General features: G+C 39.8%; 1 non-coding gene across 1 annotated transcript; it reads left to right on the plus strand.

Moving 5' to 3' along the window:
* Nucleotides 1–612: 612 nt before the first annotated feature.
* LOC127077082 (small nucleolar RNA R71) lies at nt 613–719 on the plus strand. The gene has a single exon (XR_007787067.1). It is a non-coding gene; the product is annotated as a small nucleolar RNA R71 (small nucleolar RNA).
* The last annotated feature ends 14,097 nt before the right edge of the window (nt 720–14,816 follow it).

Below are 14,816 nucleotides of genomic sequence, written 5' to 3' on the forward strand. Positions count from 1 at the left end.
GAAGCTATGAAGTTCTCCATCATGATTTCCAAATTGGATTTCCTAGGAACGTTATTGTTAGGTGTAGATGGGGTCGACTTTTGATATCCAGGAGGTATAGCTGGGGCTTGAGCGGGAGCTTGACCTGGTGCGTATAAAGCGTTGTTACTTTTATATGAAAAATTAGGATGGTTCTTCCAGTTTGAGTTATAGGTATGCGAGTAAGGATTTCCTTGAGCATAGTTCACCTGCCCTGCTTGGATTCCTGTTAGGAGTTGACAATCTGTAGGAGTGTGACCTTGAATTCCACAGACTTCGCAATTTTGAGTTACGGCAACCACGGTGGCTGGAGGTGATACATTTAAACTTTCAATTTTCTGGGCAAGAGCATCCACTTTTGCACTAACATGATCAAGGCTACTTATCTCGTACATGCCCCCTTTTGTTTGAGGTTTTTCTACCATTGTTCGGTCGCTTCCCCACTGATAATGGTTTTGGGCCATGCTCTCGATAAGTTGATAAGCGTCAGCGTAAGGTTTATCCATAAGCGCACCACCGGCGGCGGCGTCTATTGTTAACCTTGTGTTATACAAGAGACCATTATAGAAGGTATGAATTACTAACCAGTCCTCTAAACCATGGTGTGGGTAAAGTCTCATCATATCTTTGTATCTTTCCCATGCTTCGAAAAGAGACTCGTTATCTTTTTGCTTAAATCCATTTATCTGGGCTCTTAACATAGCTGTTTTGCTTGGAGGAAAATATCGGGCAAGAAAGACTTTCTTCAACTCATTCCATGTGGTGACTGAGTTGGAAGGAAGAGACTGAAGCCATCTTCTAGCTTTATCTCTTAACGGGAAAGGAAAGAGACGAAGTCGAATTGCCTCTGAAGTGACACCATTAGCTTTAACAGTATCAGCGTATTGGACAAATACGGATAAATGAAGGTTTGGATCCTCGGTAGGATTTCCAAAAAATTGGTTATGTTGCACTGCCTGCAACAGCGAAGGTTTAAGTTCGAAGTTGTTTGCTTCGATTGCGGGTGGAGCAATACTCGAATGCGGCTCATCTTGCGATGGAGCAGCGTAATCTTGAAGAGCACGAGCTGGTTCTGCCATCTCGGGTATCGGCGAAGGAAGGAGATTTTTGAGATCAGGAATTTCGATTGGAGGAAGATTGTTTGTAGCACGATACTCCCGAATTCGTCGTAAGACTCGGAGATATCGTTCAACGTCGTTGATTCGTAAGTAGTACGGTTCGTCTTGTGAGCGAGTGTGTGGCATACAAATCGACGAAAGACAAGGGAAAAATAAAAATTGCCTTAGTCTCTACAGCGTAACAGAAGAGTTACGATATCGACTAAATAAAAGTCCCCGGCAACGGCGCCAAAAACTTGATCGCCCAGTGAAAATTACACAATAGTTTCCGGTGTAGAAACTGTTGTGAGAAAATAAATTGAATGCTTAGTAAATTAAGCTAGCAAAGAAAAGAAAATAAAAAGCAAAGAAAATAAAATGCTGAGAAAATGGAATGCTGAAGAAAATATATTGCTGTAAAAATATTGCACGGCGTAGAGTCGTCTCAATTGGATCCTTTGAGGTCTATTTATATTCCTCCATAAGGTAACCGTTTTCTCAAAAGCATCTTCCGTAGGGTTTTTCAAGCGTCAACGAGTCAAGAGGAAAAATAGGAGAGAACTGCCTTCTGTTACGCACGTCAATGCCAAAAAAAATAGGAGTGGGGTGTGTGACGTCCGTCACACCATGTGTTACGGTCGTAACACTAAGTAGAGGGGCGTGACGCTCGTCACATGCCTGTGGTGGTCGTCACAGTCATTTTCCTTGTAGTTGGCGTGGGCTGGGCTTTAGTGAGATGCTTTCCTACAAAATCCTCTTTTTGCACCCCTTTTTCTTTCCTTTTCACACATGCTTCAAATAATGTTACCTGAAATAAATAATAATAGAATACCAAGTAATACCGAAAAATATAAAATGAATTGAATCAAATAACAATATAATTTAATTAAATCAAGTCCAAAAATGTGATATTATTTCATGTTATCAGTTTCAGATCACCTTGAGGTTGAAATTTGAATGAGCAAGGCCCTCTATTTATAGCTGAGCTGAAGGCAAGGTGATGCAATACTCGTGTGCATGAGTTTTGGATCCTCCATGCATGGGCCTGTACAGGCGCATGTGAGGCCCAAAAGTGAATGGAAATGCAAGCTGATATCACAATGAGTTGAACTGGACGTGTAATTGGAGCTGCATTGGCTTGTGCATGAAGTTACAAAGTGAATTGTATAATTGAACCTAAACATTGAGCTCTTCGAAAATCACACATGGAAAATCCTAACATGGTCATGTGAGTAAAGGTTGGAAATCTCTTGACATAAAGAACAAAAGCTATGTTTGGAAAAAAATCCATTTGGAGTTTAGAAATTATGAAAACTGGCTTTGAAGTTTGAGGTACAAAACATGTCTAGGTTTCCGTTGAAAATTTTACCAAATGTGATCAACTTCAAGCCCTTCTGTTTCAGTTATCCAGGCCTCAAATGGAAAAACCTGAAACACCAAAGTTGTAGATATTTTAAAGATTATCAATTTGGACTTAAATTTTGCATCATTTGGATTTTTAATGAGAAAGTTATGGGCACTTGAAGTTGGAAATTTTTCAAATTCAATGGCTTTGGTCCAAAGTGACCTATAATGTTTTGTATTATCACATGTGTTTATTTTAGGATTATGAAATTTTTCCCGACATAAAATTTGAATTAGACATCTTAATCGTTCCAATGCAATCGGTCTCACCTCAAAATCATAAAAAATGGAAAAGTTAGGTCCTTGGGAAGTTAACCCAAAATTAGGGTTTCAGTCAAAATGACCTATAATGTTTTGAAATGAATGATGACCTTCCAAGTTTCAAATGGATTTGTGATGAACATGAAATTTGTTCATGTGGTTCTTAAGAACATGTTTTCTCTTAGGGTCATCTTCATTTAACAAACACATCAAAAGTTGTATCTCAGTGATCCTCAATTTAGTTAGATGACTTGACTGGTCAACTTCTCAAGGTCAAACCTCAAATCTTGATGAATGAATGATTGAGGATACTCGAATAGGATCATATATGCATAAAATAATGAATTAAAGAACTTCCCTTGATTAAATTTGATCATAGGTTGAGGTTGCTTCATGAGCAAGGCACGGTCAATGCACAGTTGAATTAGGGTTTCCTTGGGAAACAATCCTCAAGCCCTTTGGTTTATCTTGATCAAATTGGAAAATTGAGATACTTGGGAGGCATATGTGATGATTAGGAACTTTGTGGACCATTGTCATGCTTGTTCTCATCTTCATTTAGCCATTTCATTGAGCTTAGGAGCCTCCTAGGAGCACATGATCACTTGAGCTTCAAAACAAAAAAAGTTAGTGACATATTTTTATGTTTTTGGTTAGTAAACAAATAAGAAAAGAAATAATATACAATATAATCATGCTTGGTGGTCTCAAACCACCTCACATAAGTCCCAACCCTAGGGTTAAAGAGCCACACATGCTATGATCCTTGAGGCAATGCAATGAGCGAATGATATGATGCCATGAGGGATCTTAGGGTCAAAATTAGGGTCTTACAATAGTTGATCACTCCATTGACGCCAATGCATTAAACTATGTCGAATTAGGGTCGTGGAAGTTGTACTTCGACAGATCTAGTCATAAAAATGGCACAGGTGTCGGGATCGTAATTATTTCTCCAACTAAAATTCCAACAAAATTCCAGTACAAAGTAGAAGGCATTTGTTCAAATAATGAGGCTGAATATGAAGCCCTCATAGCAGAACTTGAAATGTTGGATGAATTGGGGGCAACTCGGGTTGAGATAATGGGAGATTCGGAGTTAGTCATATAACAGATCACGAAAGAATATAGATGTGTTAAGGAGAATTTGATCATGTATTTCATAATCGTCAGTCGGTTGTTAAAAACGTTCGAAATGGTTTATATCCGAGATATACCACGAATAGAAAACATGATAGCAAATGATTTAGCTCAAATTGCATCTGGGTACAAAATTTTGAAGGAAAAGTTACACAAAGTCATAAAAGTCAGAGGAAAAGTGGTGGCAACCAGACTAATTCCTTCAGATTTAGAAAGGACTAAGCTAGGATGTGTTGATGAAGGAAATTTCAAAATATTGGCAATAGACAGTTTGACGGATGAGGATTGGAGAAAGCCAATAGTAGTATACCTCAAGAATCCCACAGCATCTACTGATCGAAAAACTAGGTATCGAGCATTAAGTTACGTTCTTTTGGGTTCAGAATTGTTTAAGAAATCTCCTGAAGGAGTTATGCTGAAATGCCTTAGTGAGTCATAGGCACACTTCGCCCTTTCGACTGTGCATAGTGGAGCATGTGGGGCACACCAAGTCGGTCATAAGATGAAATGGCTCTTATTCCATCAAGGGGTGTATTGGCCTACCATGTTGAAAGACTGTGTTGAATTCGTGAAGGGATGCCAAGAATGCCTAGTGCATGCAGGCATACAACATATCCCTACAAGTGAATTACATTCTATCATCAAACCTTGGCCATTTAAAGGTTGAGCTTTAGACTTGATTGGAGAGATTCGACCTCCATCGTCTAAGAGTCAAATATATATATTGGTGGGAGTCGATTATTTTACAAAGTGGAGTAAAGCCATAGCCTTGCCAAATGTTAACCAAGAGGATGTGATTGAATTTATCCAAAAACATATCATCTATAGATTTGGAATTCCAGAGACAATCACAATAGATTAAAGATCAATGTTTACTGGTCGAAAAATACAGGAATTCTCCACAAAAATGGGATTCGAATTATTAACGTCAACACCCTATTATGCTCAGGCCAAGGGACAAGTTAAGGCCGCCAATAAGGTGATCATTGGTTTGATTAAAAAACATGTAGGGAAGAAGCCTAGGAATTGGCACAGAACCTTGGACCAAATTTTATGGGCATGTCGTACGTCCCCTAAAGAGGCTACAAAGTCGACCCTTTTTTGCTTAACCTTTGGCCATGATGTTCTTTTGCCAGTAGAAATTCACTTACAATCCCTAAGGATTCAAAGGCAACATGAACTCCGAACGGAATCATATTGGAGAATGATGTCGGATGAATTGGTCGATCTATACGAGGAAAGTTTAAATGCTTTAGAATTACTAAGGCAACAAAAGAAGAGGATAGAAGTCTGGAGATGTGGTCTGGAAAGTTATCCTTCCAATGGATCGAAAAGATAGAGCCTTGGGGAAATGGTCCCCAAAATGGGAAGGCCCTTTCCAAATTTTGCAGATATTTTCTAATGATGCGTATGAGATTGAAGAGCTTAGTGAAGATAGAAGGATTCTAAGAGTAAACGGGAAATATTTGAAAAATATAAACCGACAATCCAAGAAGTAAAAATAAGAGACAGGTAATCACATAAATGAAGCAAAGCCAAAATGGTAAAAGTGCCAAAATGGTGATATTAAAGTCATAGGTCCAGAGGACCAATATTCGTTACAAGGAGAAATTTCGTTACATTTCCAAATAAATAAAAACAACACTAAAAAAGAAGGTTAGCCTTAATCTGAAGATATTTGACTTTAAGGAGCTCCGACCGTTTTTCGCACAAAGATCTTTTTGAGCGCATGAGTTTGATGTCCAACTCAAGTTGTCGAGCTTTTTCGACAAATTCCATGCCAAATGATAAATCCTGAGCCATCGAAGCTTCATCAAACTCCAATAGTTGATGTTTGTCCTTTTCAACATCAGAGATTTTTTCCTGAAGTTCTGATATTTGTTGTCTCCAAGAAGCGATGTTGCGATCGTGAGCATCAACCTTCTCATTATTCTTCTACTTGTTCTGTTCCAACTACATTGCCTTAGTGGTGTATTTGGTAGTAGCATCCCAGGCTGCAGCCTCAGAACTAGACGTTTTCTATATCTCCCCTGTAAGTTGAGGTAGCAACATATGATCTGCAACAGCTTGGTCGATCATGGTTCCTATCTCTAAAATAACGTTCGCCACTTCGGGGGAAGCCTCTAGTAAGTCAACCTAGCTAAGAAGAGCTTTTAGAGTCAGAGGAGCAGAAGGATCAGCCAATAACAACATAAATAAGTCACCCTTAAAGACTTTGTCTTTGATCTTAGAGAGGATTTCGCCGGCAGGGGTGCTCGAAGGTTGATCTTCAGACACTGAAGTATTATGACTTTGGTCAGAAAAACTCTCACTGTAATTTAGCATAGTCTTTAAATATTCAAGTGGATGACTTCACTTCAATATAGCCAATTTTTCTGCAGAAAGGGAACCAATGCTACTTGACGAAACCCCAACTGCCGGATTGTCAGCCATGACAGGGGTTTGGGTTCACGCATGTTCTTCACCTGCACTGGCCTTTCCTTCTGTTTGGCCTTCAACATTATCAAGGTTAGTGGCAATATTTCCTTCGTCCGCTTCCTCTACAACCATGTCTTCGATGCCCCATCCTTCTCCCTAGGGATCATTTGTTCCTTCAGTTGTATGTATATCATCCCCAGGGGTTTCTTCATCTTCAGCTACCTCATCCTTAGCCATAGGGTCTGGATCACCTTTGGCCCCATCCTCTTCGCTCGAATCGGTTTCATGACCAGATTCACTAGTATGAGAATGTTGAGTAGCAGTTTTTGGGGAAGAAGCCTCGAACTCACGAGTAGGAGGTTGATTAATCTCGCTTATGGACCCCTTTTCAGAGGATGGTCGATAAGTAGGTTCGTCAGCGCTGTTCAAAACATCAGGCACAGAGACAGGCATGGAGTAAGCAGTTTTCTTGGGAAGAATGACACTGCTCACGCCACCCTAAAATCAATACAATCAGAAGATATAAATGGCTAAAAGTGGCAAACAAGTGAAATAAAGTAAGGAGAAGTGTGTTATACCTTATCACTTTCGACCCCATGGCTAGAATTGTCGCTCTCACTTTGGGTCGTTGCTACTCTTGCCGTTTCCTCAAGAATCGGTTCTTGGATAATAAGTGCAACAGGCCTTTTTCTGAGAAGTTTGATTGATGGTGGATTCGAAGCATCGGTGGCTTTCGGTTGTGACTTCCTTTTCCTAGAAGTGAGGTCGAGAATAGGAGATAGGTCATCTTCGTCAGAATCTATGATGATGGGGGCAGCGGCAGGTTTTTGGATTCTCATGGGACTCACTGGAGGTTTTCAAGCAACCTAAACCAAGAATGAAATATTATATCATCAAGGTATAACACTGATAAAAGAACAAGGAAAGAGAGGTACCTTTGCAGGTTTGCTGCTTTCTTCGGCCTTCGATTCGATGGGTCTTTTGTTGGTGTGTTTCTTGGGGGGGATCTTGATAGCTAAACAATAACAAGATGAAATGGTCAGTGTTAGCTACAAACAAATAGCCTGTCAAAGGGAGTATACTTCGAGGGAATCCCATGTGTCACACCTTCATATATGTCCTATTCGATTCTGACATATTCGATTCCTATATGAAGGTGCCCTTTGAAACTGCCTAAAGTGTTCTTAGTCGCAACCACCCACTGAGCCTTTTTATGAGATTGTTGTCGGAGGATTTTGATAGAGTCTCCACAAATGAACCAATCTGGAAATGGGGGGGGGGGGGCAAGAGCCACTCCGAAGTCAGCATTTGGCAGTGGAGGAAACCTTGGGGGAAATAGTTCGAGAGCCATTTCATAGCGTTTCTCGTGAGGAACGTATGAGGGAATCTTTAAGGTTTCTATTTTCTTTAAAAAAAATTCTTTGAGCGTAACAGCTGCTTCGCGGATGGTTCGACTAAGATCATCAGGTAGATAGGCAGTTTCAAAGTAGTTTTGAAAAGCTTGAATTTCTTTTATAAGCGTATAAGTACCTTTCCTGGTCTTTTCCTGCACAAGAAGAAAAACTTTATCAAACAGTTGAATAAAGGAAGTGACGTCGCATAATTCATCGACGTAATATTTAGCCCACCACTTCCCAAATTCTCGACTGCAAAGGAAGTTGGGCTCGAAGTGGAATGGAGTCAACTGGGTTCTTCCAGTATACTTAGCTATTTGTCTGAGAGTCGTGGTTTTAGTGTGAACTGCATTATGAAGGAGGAGGTTACTCTTCTTGTCATACATGCACTTCAGGAGGACCTGAACCAACCCATATTTGTCGAGCAGCAAGGTTGGGCTGGTAAGTTATCAGTGTAACTTGGACATTCGAAGGGTTAAATCGAAGAGTGAGAATCCTAGGCGTCAAAAAGGCTTCCCAAACTAGCAAAGATTTTGTATCCTATTTTTTAGATGGAGAGGGGAAGGTCCTAGTAAGCCACTTAGGGCCAACTTTCCTGAAAGCGAATGGACCCATACTCGAAGTAAAGGTGTGACACTTAGCGAACATCATGATATAACTCATGAAAGTTGGTTGAAGAGCTTTTCCTTTATTCCTAGGGGTTAGTTGAGATAATCGTGAGCCCTCGACCCTTCTTTGCCGGATTTCCTCAGCATTCTCTTTGACGAGACCCTTGCTTAGAAGGTTGGCCTCGAAGGTGGAGTTAAGCGAAAGTTGTAATAACCAGAAGGGGCCAGACAACAGAAGGTTCCCTTTGTCTCCCAGATTCTTTAGTTGAGCCACTTTGTCGCTCAATGATTCATAGAGGCTCTTCAGAATCATCTCACTTAGGTAGACATCGTGCCCTGCGTGCAGTTGGTTGGCCAAGGTAAGATATTTCTTGGCAACTTGTAGTGATTTTGAGCAGAATACGGAGTGTGACAACCACAAATCCAAAAAATCTATATGCTCCACGTCGGAGACAGTTTCAATGTCTTTGTCATGGTAGTGTGCTATGTGTGTTGAATATGCCGCTCTTGTAGTTGAAAAGGTGATAGTATCCATGGAATCAATATCAGGATCATAGGTGTATCTAGTGGGTTTCAGCCCTGTGATAGCAACCATGTCGAAGAGAATGGGGGTGACCATTCCACAAGGAAGATGGAAGGTATAATGTGTGTTGTCCCAGAAGTACATCGAAGAAATTAACAAAGGGTTGCTATAATTAAATCCAATTTCGACAGCATAATGAGGTCGTATATCCCTATATCTTTCCAAGCCTGGGCTTTTTGTTTCTCTATCTTGTTTAACCAATTAGAGTAATAAGTGGGATCTTTAAAAGTGGGGGTGGCACAGAAGGCTCTAAAACCATTGTTCATAAACCTCAAATCTATAGTGTCCTCAGCCTGAGTGTTTTCGATAGAGGAAGTCCTAGGGTTTCTAGCCTGTCCTATGGGTTTGCGTTTATGGTAAGAAGGTAAAAATTCTCCAAGTTTGCTGGTATCAGCGTCTAACTCAACTAAAGTTCCAGATAACTGATGAGTTTTATCAGAGACAATAATAGGAATGAGTACCTGAGAAGCGTATATCCTGCGTTGTTCCTCTGTCTGAGGTTCTGGGATGTACTAACGATTGCCAACTTCAAGTGGAGCAGGTAGCGTAGCAAATGGTGGAAGTTCAGAGATCTTCTTTGGAGCTTTAGACCGGTTGGCGGTAGTTTTGAGGGAGACTCTTATTCCCTTAAGAGCTTTGTGTGAAGCGTCCATTGTTAGGGTTTGAAGACAAAATCTGGGTTTCAGTTAAAAGATATTTGAAGATACGAGAGGTTGAATGCTTGAAGATTCAGAGAATGTGAGAAAGTTTTGAAATGACCAAGTAATTGGGTTTTATAGGCCTGCATGGGAGACATTTCAAATCGACATAAATGGTGGATAAGGTAATGGAACACGTGTATCCCTTGGACAGTGTAATGAAATGGTAATTAATGATGTAGCCCTGATTTCCTAGAAGCTAGGAAATGTAATGAGCAAAAAAGATTTTGTTGTGGGTTGAAAGAACGTGGGTAGGAAAAGCAATGATGATGCTGACGTCACCAGACAAGGGGAAGAACTGAAAAGTTTTTTGCCAACATTGAGACACCTGGAACAGTATCAGTCATTGAGGCGTCGAAGTAAGGTCTGAAAAAATGTCTTTCTCTATCAGTCATTGAAAACAACATTTTTGGGGGGAAATTTGTGAGCTCATATTTTCGACGCCCACCCCAAATTACAAAAATTAGAAAATATGCACAGCTGGTTTCGACCAAAAAGTAATTCAACCAGCTAAAGGAGAATCAGCTTAGCTGGTTGGATAAAGATCAAGCTCATAGTTGAGATTTTAGAGCGGTTCTTTAAGAAGTGGTTGAAAAACAAATTTTCGATCAAAGATTCAAATTTAAATAAAGGAGGGAAATTCACCTTTGTCAGAAACCGCAAGAGCACACGTGGAGCAGGATGAGCGAATGCGCGCATGCAAGGCACCACGTGTATCGACGCGATTGAAGGGCCATCAGAGCGGTTATTTCGATTCAGTATAAATATAGGGTCTTAGTGTTAGAAAAGGTGTGTCAAATTGTGTACAAAATCTGCAAATTTACTAAGTATTCTTGTGAAGAAGAATTGTAAAACGCATAATGTACGTTGTCTACACCATTGTTATTTATTTCAAATAAATATAAATTTGTCTTTACATTCTTTCCTGAAACATTCTTCCTTGCTTCTTCCTTTCAAACACTTTATTTTTACTTTCATCATTTGTAAATTTAAGATCCTTTCGTTCCTTTCCTCACCCTCAACTTTTATCTTACAGTCTTAAGATTCCAGTACCTGCAAACTTTAGTTTACTATTTTTTAATCCTTTATAATTCCTGTCGTTTATATCATTTTTCTTTACTAGTCATAAATGCTAATTCAAGACCTTTCTTTCTATTTAAGTGACCCTTCGTTCTTAATTGTCTTTAAAACTCTGATCTGACATCTAGTTTTGATCATTTATTAGTATCACGTTTACGAGATACATAGCACATGTCCTAGGATCAATCTGATCGATCCTGCGACTAACCAAATTTAGAAATTTGGAAGATCAGCGGTTGTTTACCAATTTTCAAGGTAAACACCCTGTTGAAGTGCAGACAGATGTACGGTACCCATGCAAAGCAAATGGGAGCATCTCATGCCAATCTTTATATGTCACAACCATCTTCTGAATAATCTTCTTAATACTCTTTTTCGCAGCTTCAACAGCCCCATTCATCTTAGGTATGTAAGGAGAAGAATTATGATGTGCTATCTTGATGTCTTTGCGAAGAGGTTCCACCGTATTGTTATTCAAGTTCGATCCATTATCAGTAATGATCTTACTTGGCACACCATACCGGCATATAATCTGATTTTTGATAAACCTTACAACAACTTTCTTGGTTACATTTGCATACGATGCCGCTTCAACCCACTTTGTGAAGTATTCAATAGCCACTAAAATGAAACGATCTTCGTTCGAAGCTTTGGGCTCAATCATGCCAATCATATCGGTTCCCCACATGGAGAAGGGCCATGGGGAGGAAATGATGTTCAACAGTGTCGGAGGAACATGAATCTTATCTGCATAAATTTGACACTTGTGGCATTTCTTCACAAACTTGCAATAGTCAGATTCCATTGTCAGCCAGTAGTAACCTGCTCGCAACATCTTCTTAGCCATAACGTGTCCATTGGAATGAGTACCAAAGTAACCTTCATGGACTTCAGTCATCAATAGGTCTGCTTTGTGTCTATCCACGCATCTGAGAAAAACCATATCGAAATTTCTCTTGTACAGCACATCTCCATTCAGGTAGAAGTTTTCGGTCAATCTTCTCAAAGTCTTCTTATCTTTCAAAGATGCCCCAAGAGGGTAGATCTGACTTTGGAGAAAACACTTGATATCAAAATACCACAGCTTCTAATCTTTAATCTCCTCAACAGAAAACACACGAGTTGGCCTATCAAGACGCTTCACGGTCAAATTGGGAACTTCATTCCAATACTTCACTGCAATCGTTGAAGCCAACGTTGCAAGAGCATCTGCCATCCGGTTTTCATCTCGAGGGATATGATGAAATTCAACCTTTGTAAATAATTTTGAGTCTCACAATCGATTTTCATTGAAGTTGATTCAACATATACTAGCGCAGATGCTTAGCAGCCCAAGCCAATGCGTAACAAGTTTTCTCGAGCATAGAATATCGAGTCTCACAATCGGTGAACTTCTTATGAGGTAGTAAATAGCATACTCTTTCTTTCCAGTTTCATCTTGTTGACCAAGAACATAACCCATACTCTCTTCAAGCACATTCAAATACATGATCAACGGTCTTCCTTCAACAGGCGGAGACAGAATCGGAGGCGTAAGCAGATACTCTTTGATACTGTCAAAAGCTTTCTGGCAGTCTTTGGTCCAATCACAAGACTGATCTTTCTGAAGAAGCTTAAATATAGGCGCACATGTGGTAGTCATATGTGAAATGAATCTCGAGATATAATTCAAACGGTCGAGATAACCTTTGACTTGCTTCTCAGTTTTGGGCGCATGCATCTCTTGTATTGCTTTGACCTTGGCAGGATCAATTTCAATACCTTTCTCGCTGACAATAAAGCCCAACAACTTACCAGAACAAACACCGAATCAACATTTATTGGGATTCAAGCGGAGTTTGTACTTCCTCAAATGTTGGAATAGCTTCAGCAAATGCTCAACATGCTCTGCTTCATTAATGGATCTGGAAATCATATCATCAACATAAACTTTGATCTCTTTATTCATCATATCATGAAAAAGAGTAGTCATTGGTCTCTAGTAAGTTGCACCATCATTCTTTAACCGAAAGGCATCACTCTATAACCGAATGTTCCCCAAGGTGTAATGAATGTGGTATTCTCCATATCTTCAGGTGCCATCTTGATCTGATTATATCCGGAAAATCCATCCATAAACGAAAAGACTTTGAATTTAGATGTATTGTCTACCAATATATCAATGTGTGGCAGAGGGAAATCATCTTTCGGACTGGATTTATTCAAATCTCTATAATCAACACACATACGGACTTTTCCATCCTTCTTTTGAAGAAGCACAATATTGGCCACCCACTACGGATACTCAGCAGTAACAAGGAAACCGGCATCGATCTGCTTTTGCACTTCTTCTTTGATCTTTACTGTCATATCAGGATGAGTCCTCCTCAATTCCTGCTCGACTGGCAGGCATTCTGGCTTCAACGGGAATCTATGCTCCACAATTTCAGAATCCAAACCAGGCATGTCTTGATAGGACCAAGCAAACACATCTGAATACTCTCGGAGAAGATCAATCAACCCCTTCTTAACCTATGGACACAATCGAGATCCAATCTTGACTTCCTTCACATCATCTTCAGAACCCAAGTTGACTAACTTAATTTTCTCTTCGAATGGTTGAATGGCTTTTTCCTCATACTCAAGTAGACGAGACAATTCATCATACACCTCTTCATCACTTTCTTCCTTAACCTCAAACACAGGGAATTCAAAGTTTGGAGAAGGAGTAGGATCATTGTATTCAATGGGTTTATTAACCAACCTGCATAATGATTTGATATTTTTATTTTAGAAAAGTGAATTGTGACCAAATATTATGCAGGTGAATAATTATTATTTATTTATTTATGTTTTTGTGATTACCATTTTCAGAAAAAGCAAAAAGTAAAAATAAAACATCATAGATGTGGATGAATAAAATTGCATTCTATTAATGATCAAATTTGAAAATGCCAAACAATGTTCACTTCTCCCTTAGGCATAGGAGAAGGATTTTCAAAACAATAAAAGCAATTACTTAGAATGATGCATAATAACAGGAACATCGACAGCGGTCCAATTGTTGTAGGCTTTCCCATGCGTCATAAAATTGGTGCAGTCTTCATCTTCATCCCTCTTGATTACAGCAGCTAAGTGTTGTTCATTACCATGAATCAACCCTCTGCTATGGAAACTGGGATGCACATCTTCAGCCTTAATCATAGACGAACCTCGTTGGAAACCCAAATCGACTCTGCTCTTGTTCTCGACGACCTCTACCATTTGGCCCCACTTATCAGAATTACCGTCTTCAACAATCTTTTGTGCATCTTTAAAAGAGGACATGGGTGCCCCACTCTCTTTTCTTCTGCAATAGATAGAGCTTGGAACGGAGTTCCAACCTCATCCTCAGCTTCTACATAAGAGAAAGACGACAGGTGGCTTACCAACAAAGCCTTCTCTCCACCGAGGATAACAAGCTTATCATTCTTCACAAACTTTAACTTCTGATGTAGCATTGACGTGACAGCTCCTGCCTCATGTATCCATGGCCTTCCTAACAAGAGGCTATAGGCCGGGTGGATATCCATTACTTGGAAAGTAATTTGGAAATCACTCTGACCTATCTTCACAGGAAGGTCCACCTCACCAATTACAGTTTTGCGAGAACCATCAAAAGCCTTGACGATTACGCCATTGTACCTCATTGGAGCTCCTTGATACGACAATCTGGAAAGAGTTGATTTGGGTAGTACATTCAGTGAAGAACAGGTGTCAACCAACACATTTGACAAAGCATCCTCTTTGCCATTCATTGATATGTGCAGTGCCAGATTGTGATTCCTTCCCTCCTCGGGGAGTTCTTCATCACAAAAGCTCAAATTGTTGCAGGAAGTGGTGTTAGCCACAATATGATCAAACTGATCCACTGTTACATCATGCTCTACATAGGCTTGCTTCAATACCTTTTGCAATGCTTCTCTGTGCGCTTTAGAATTCATGAGCAGAGACAACACTGAAATCTTGGAAAGAGTTTGGAGCAACTACTCCACCATATTAAACTCGCTTTTCTTGATTAAACGGAGTACCTCATTGTCATACCCCGATTTTAGATCCATCTGCATTCATCCACTATGCATCATGCATTCATTTTA

This window comes from Lathyrus oleraceus, chromosome 4 (assembly GCF_024323335.1).
Source record: "Lathyrus oleraceus cultivar Zhongwan6 chromosome 4, CAAS_Psat_ZW6_1.0, whole genome shotgun sequence".
Lineage (NCBI taxonomy): Eukaryota > Viridiplantae > Streptophyta > Magnoliopsida > Fabales > Fabaceae > Lathyrus > Lathyrus oleraceus.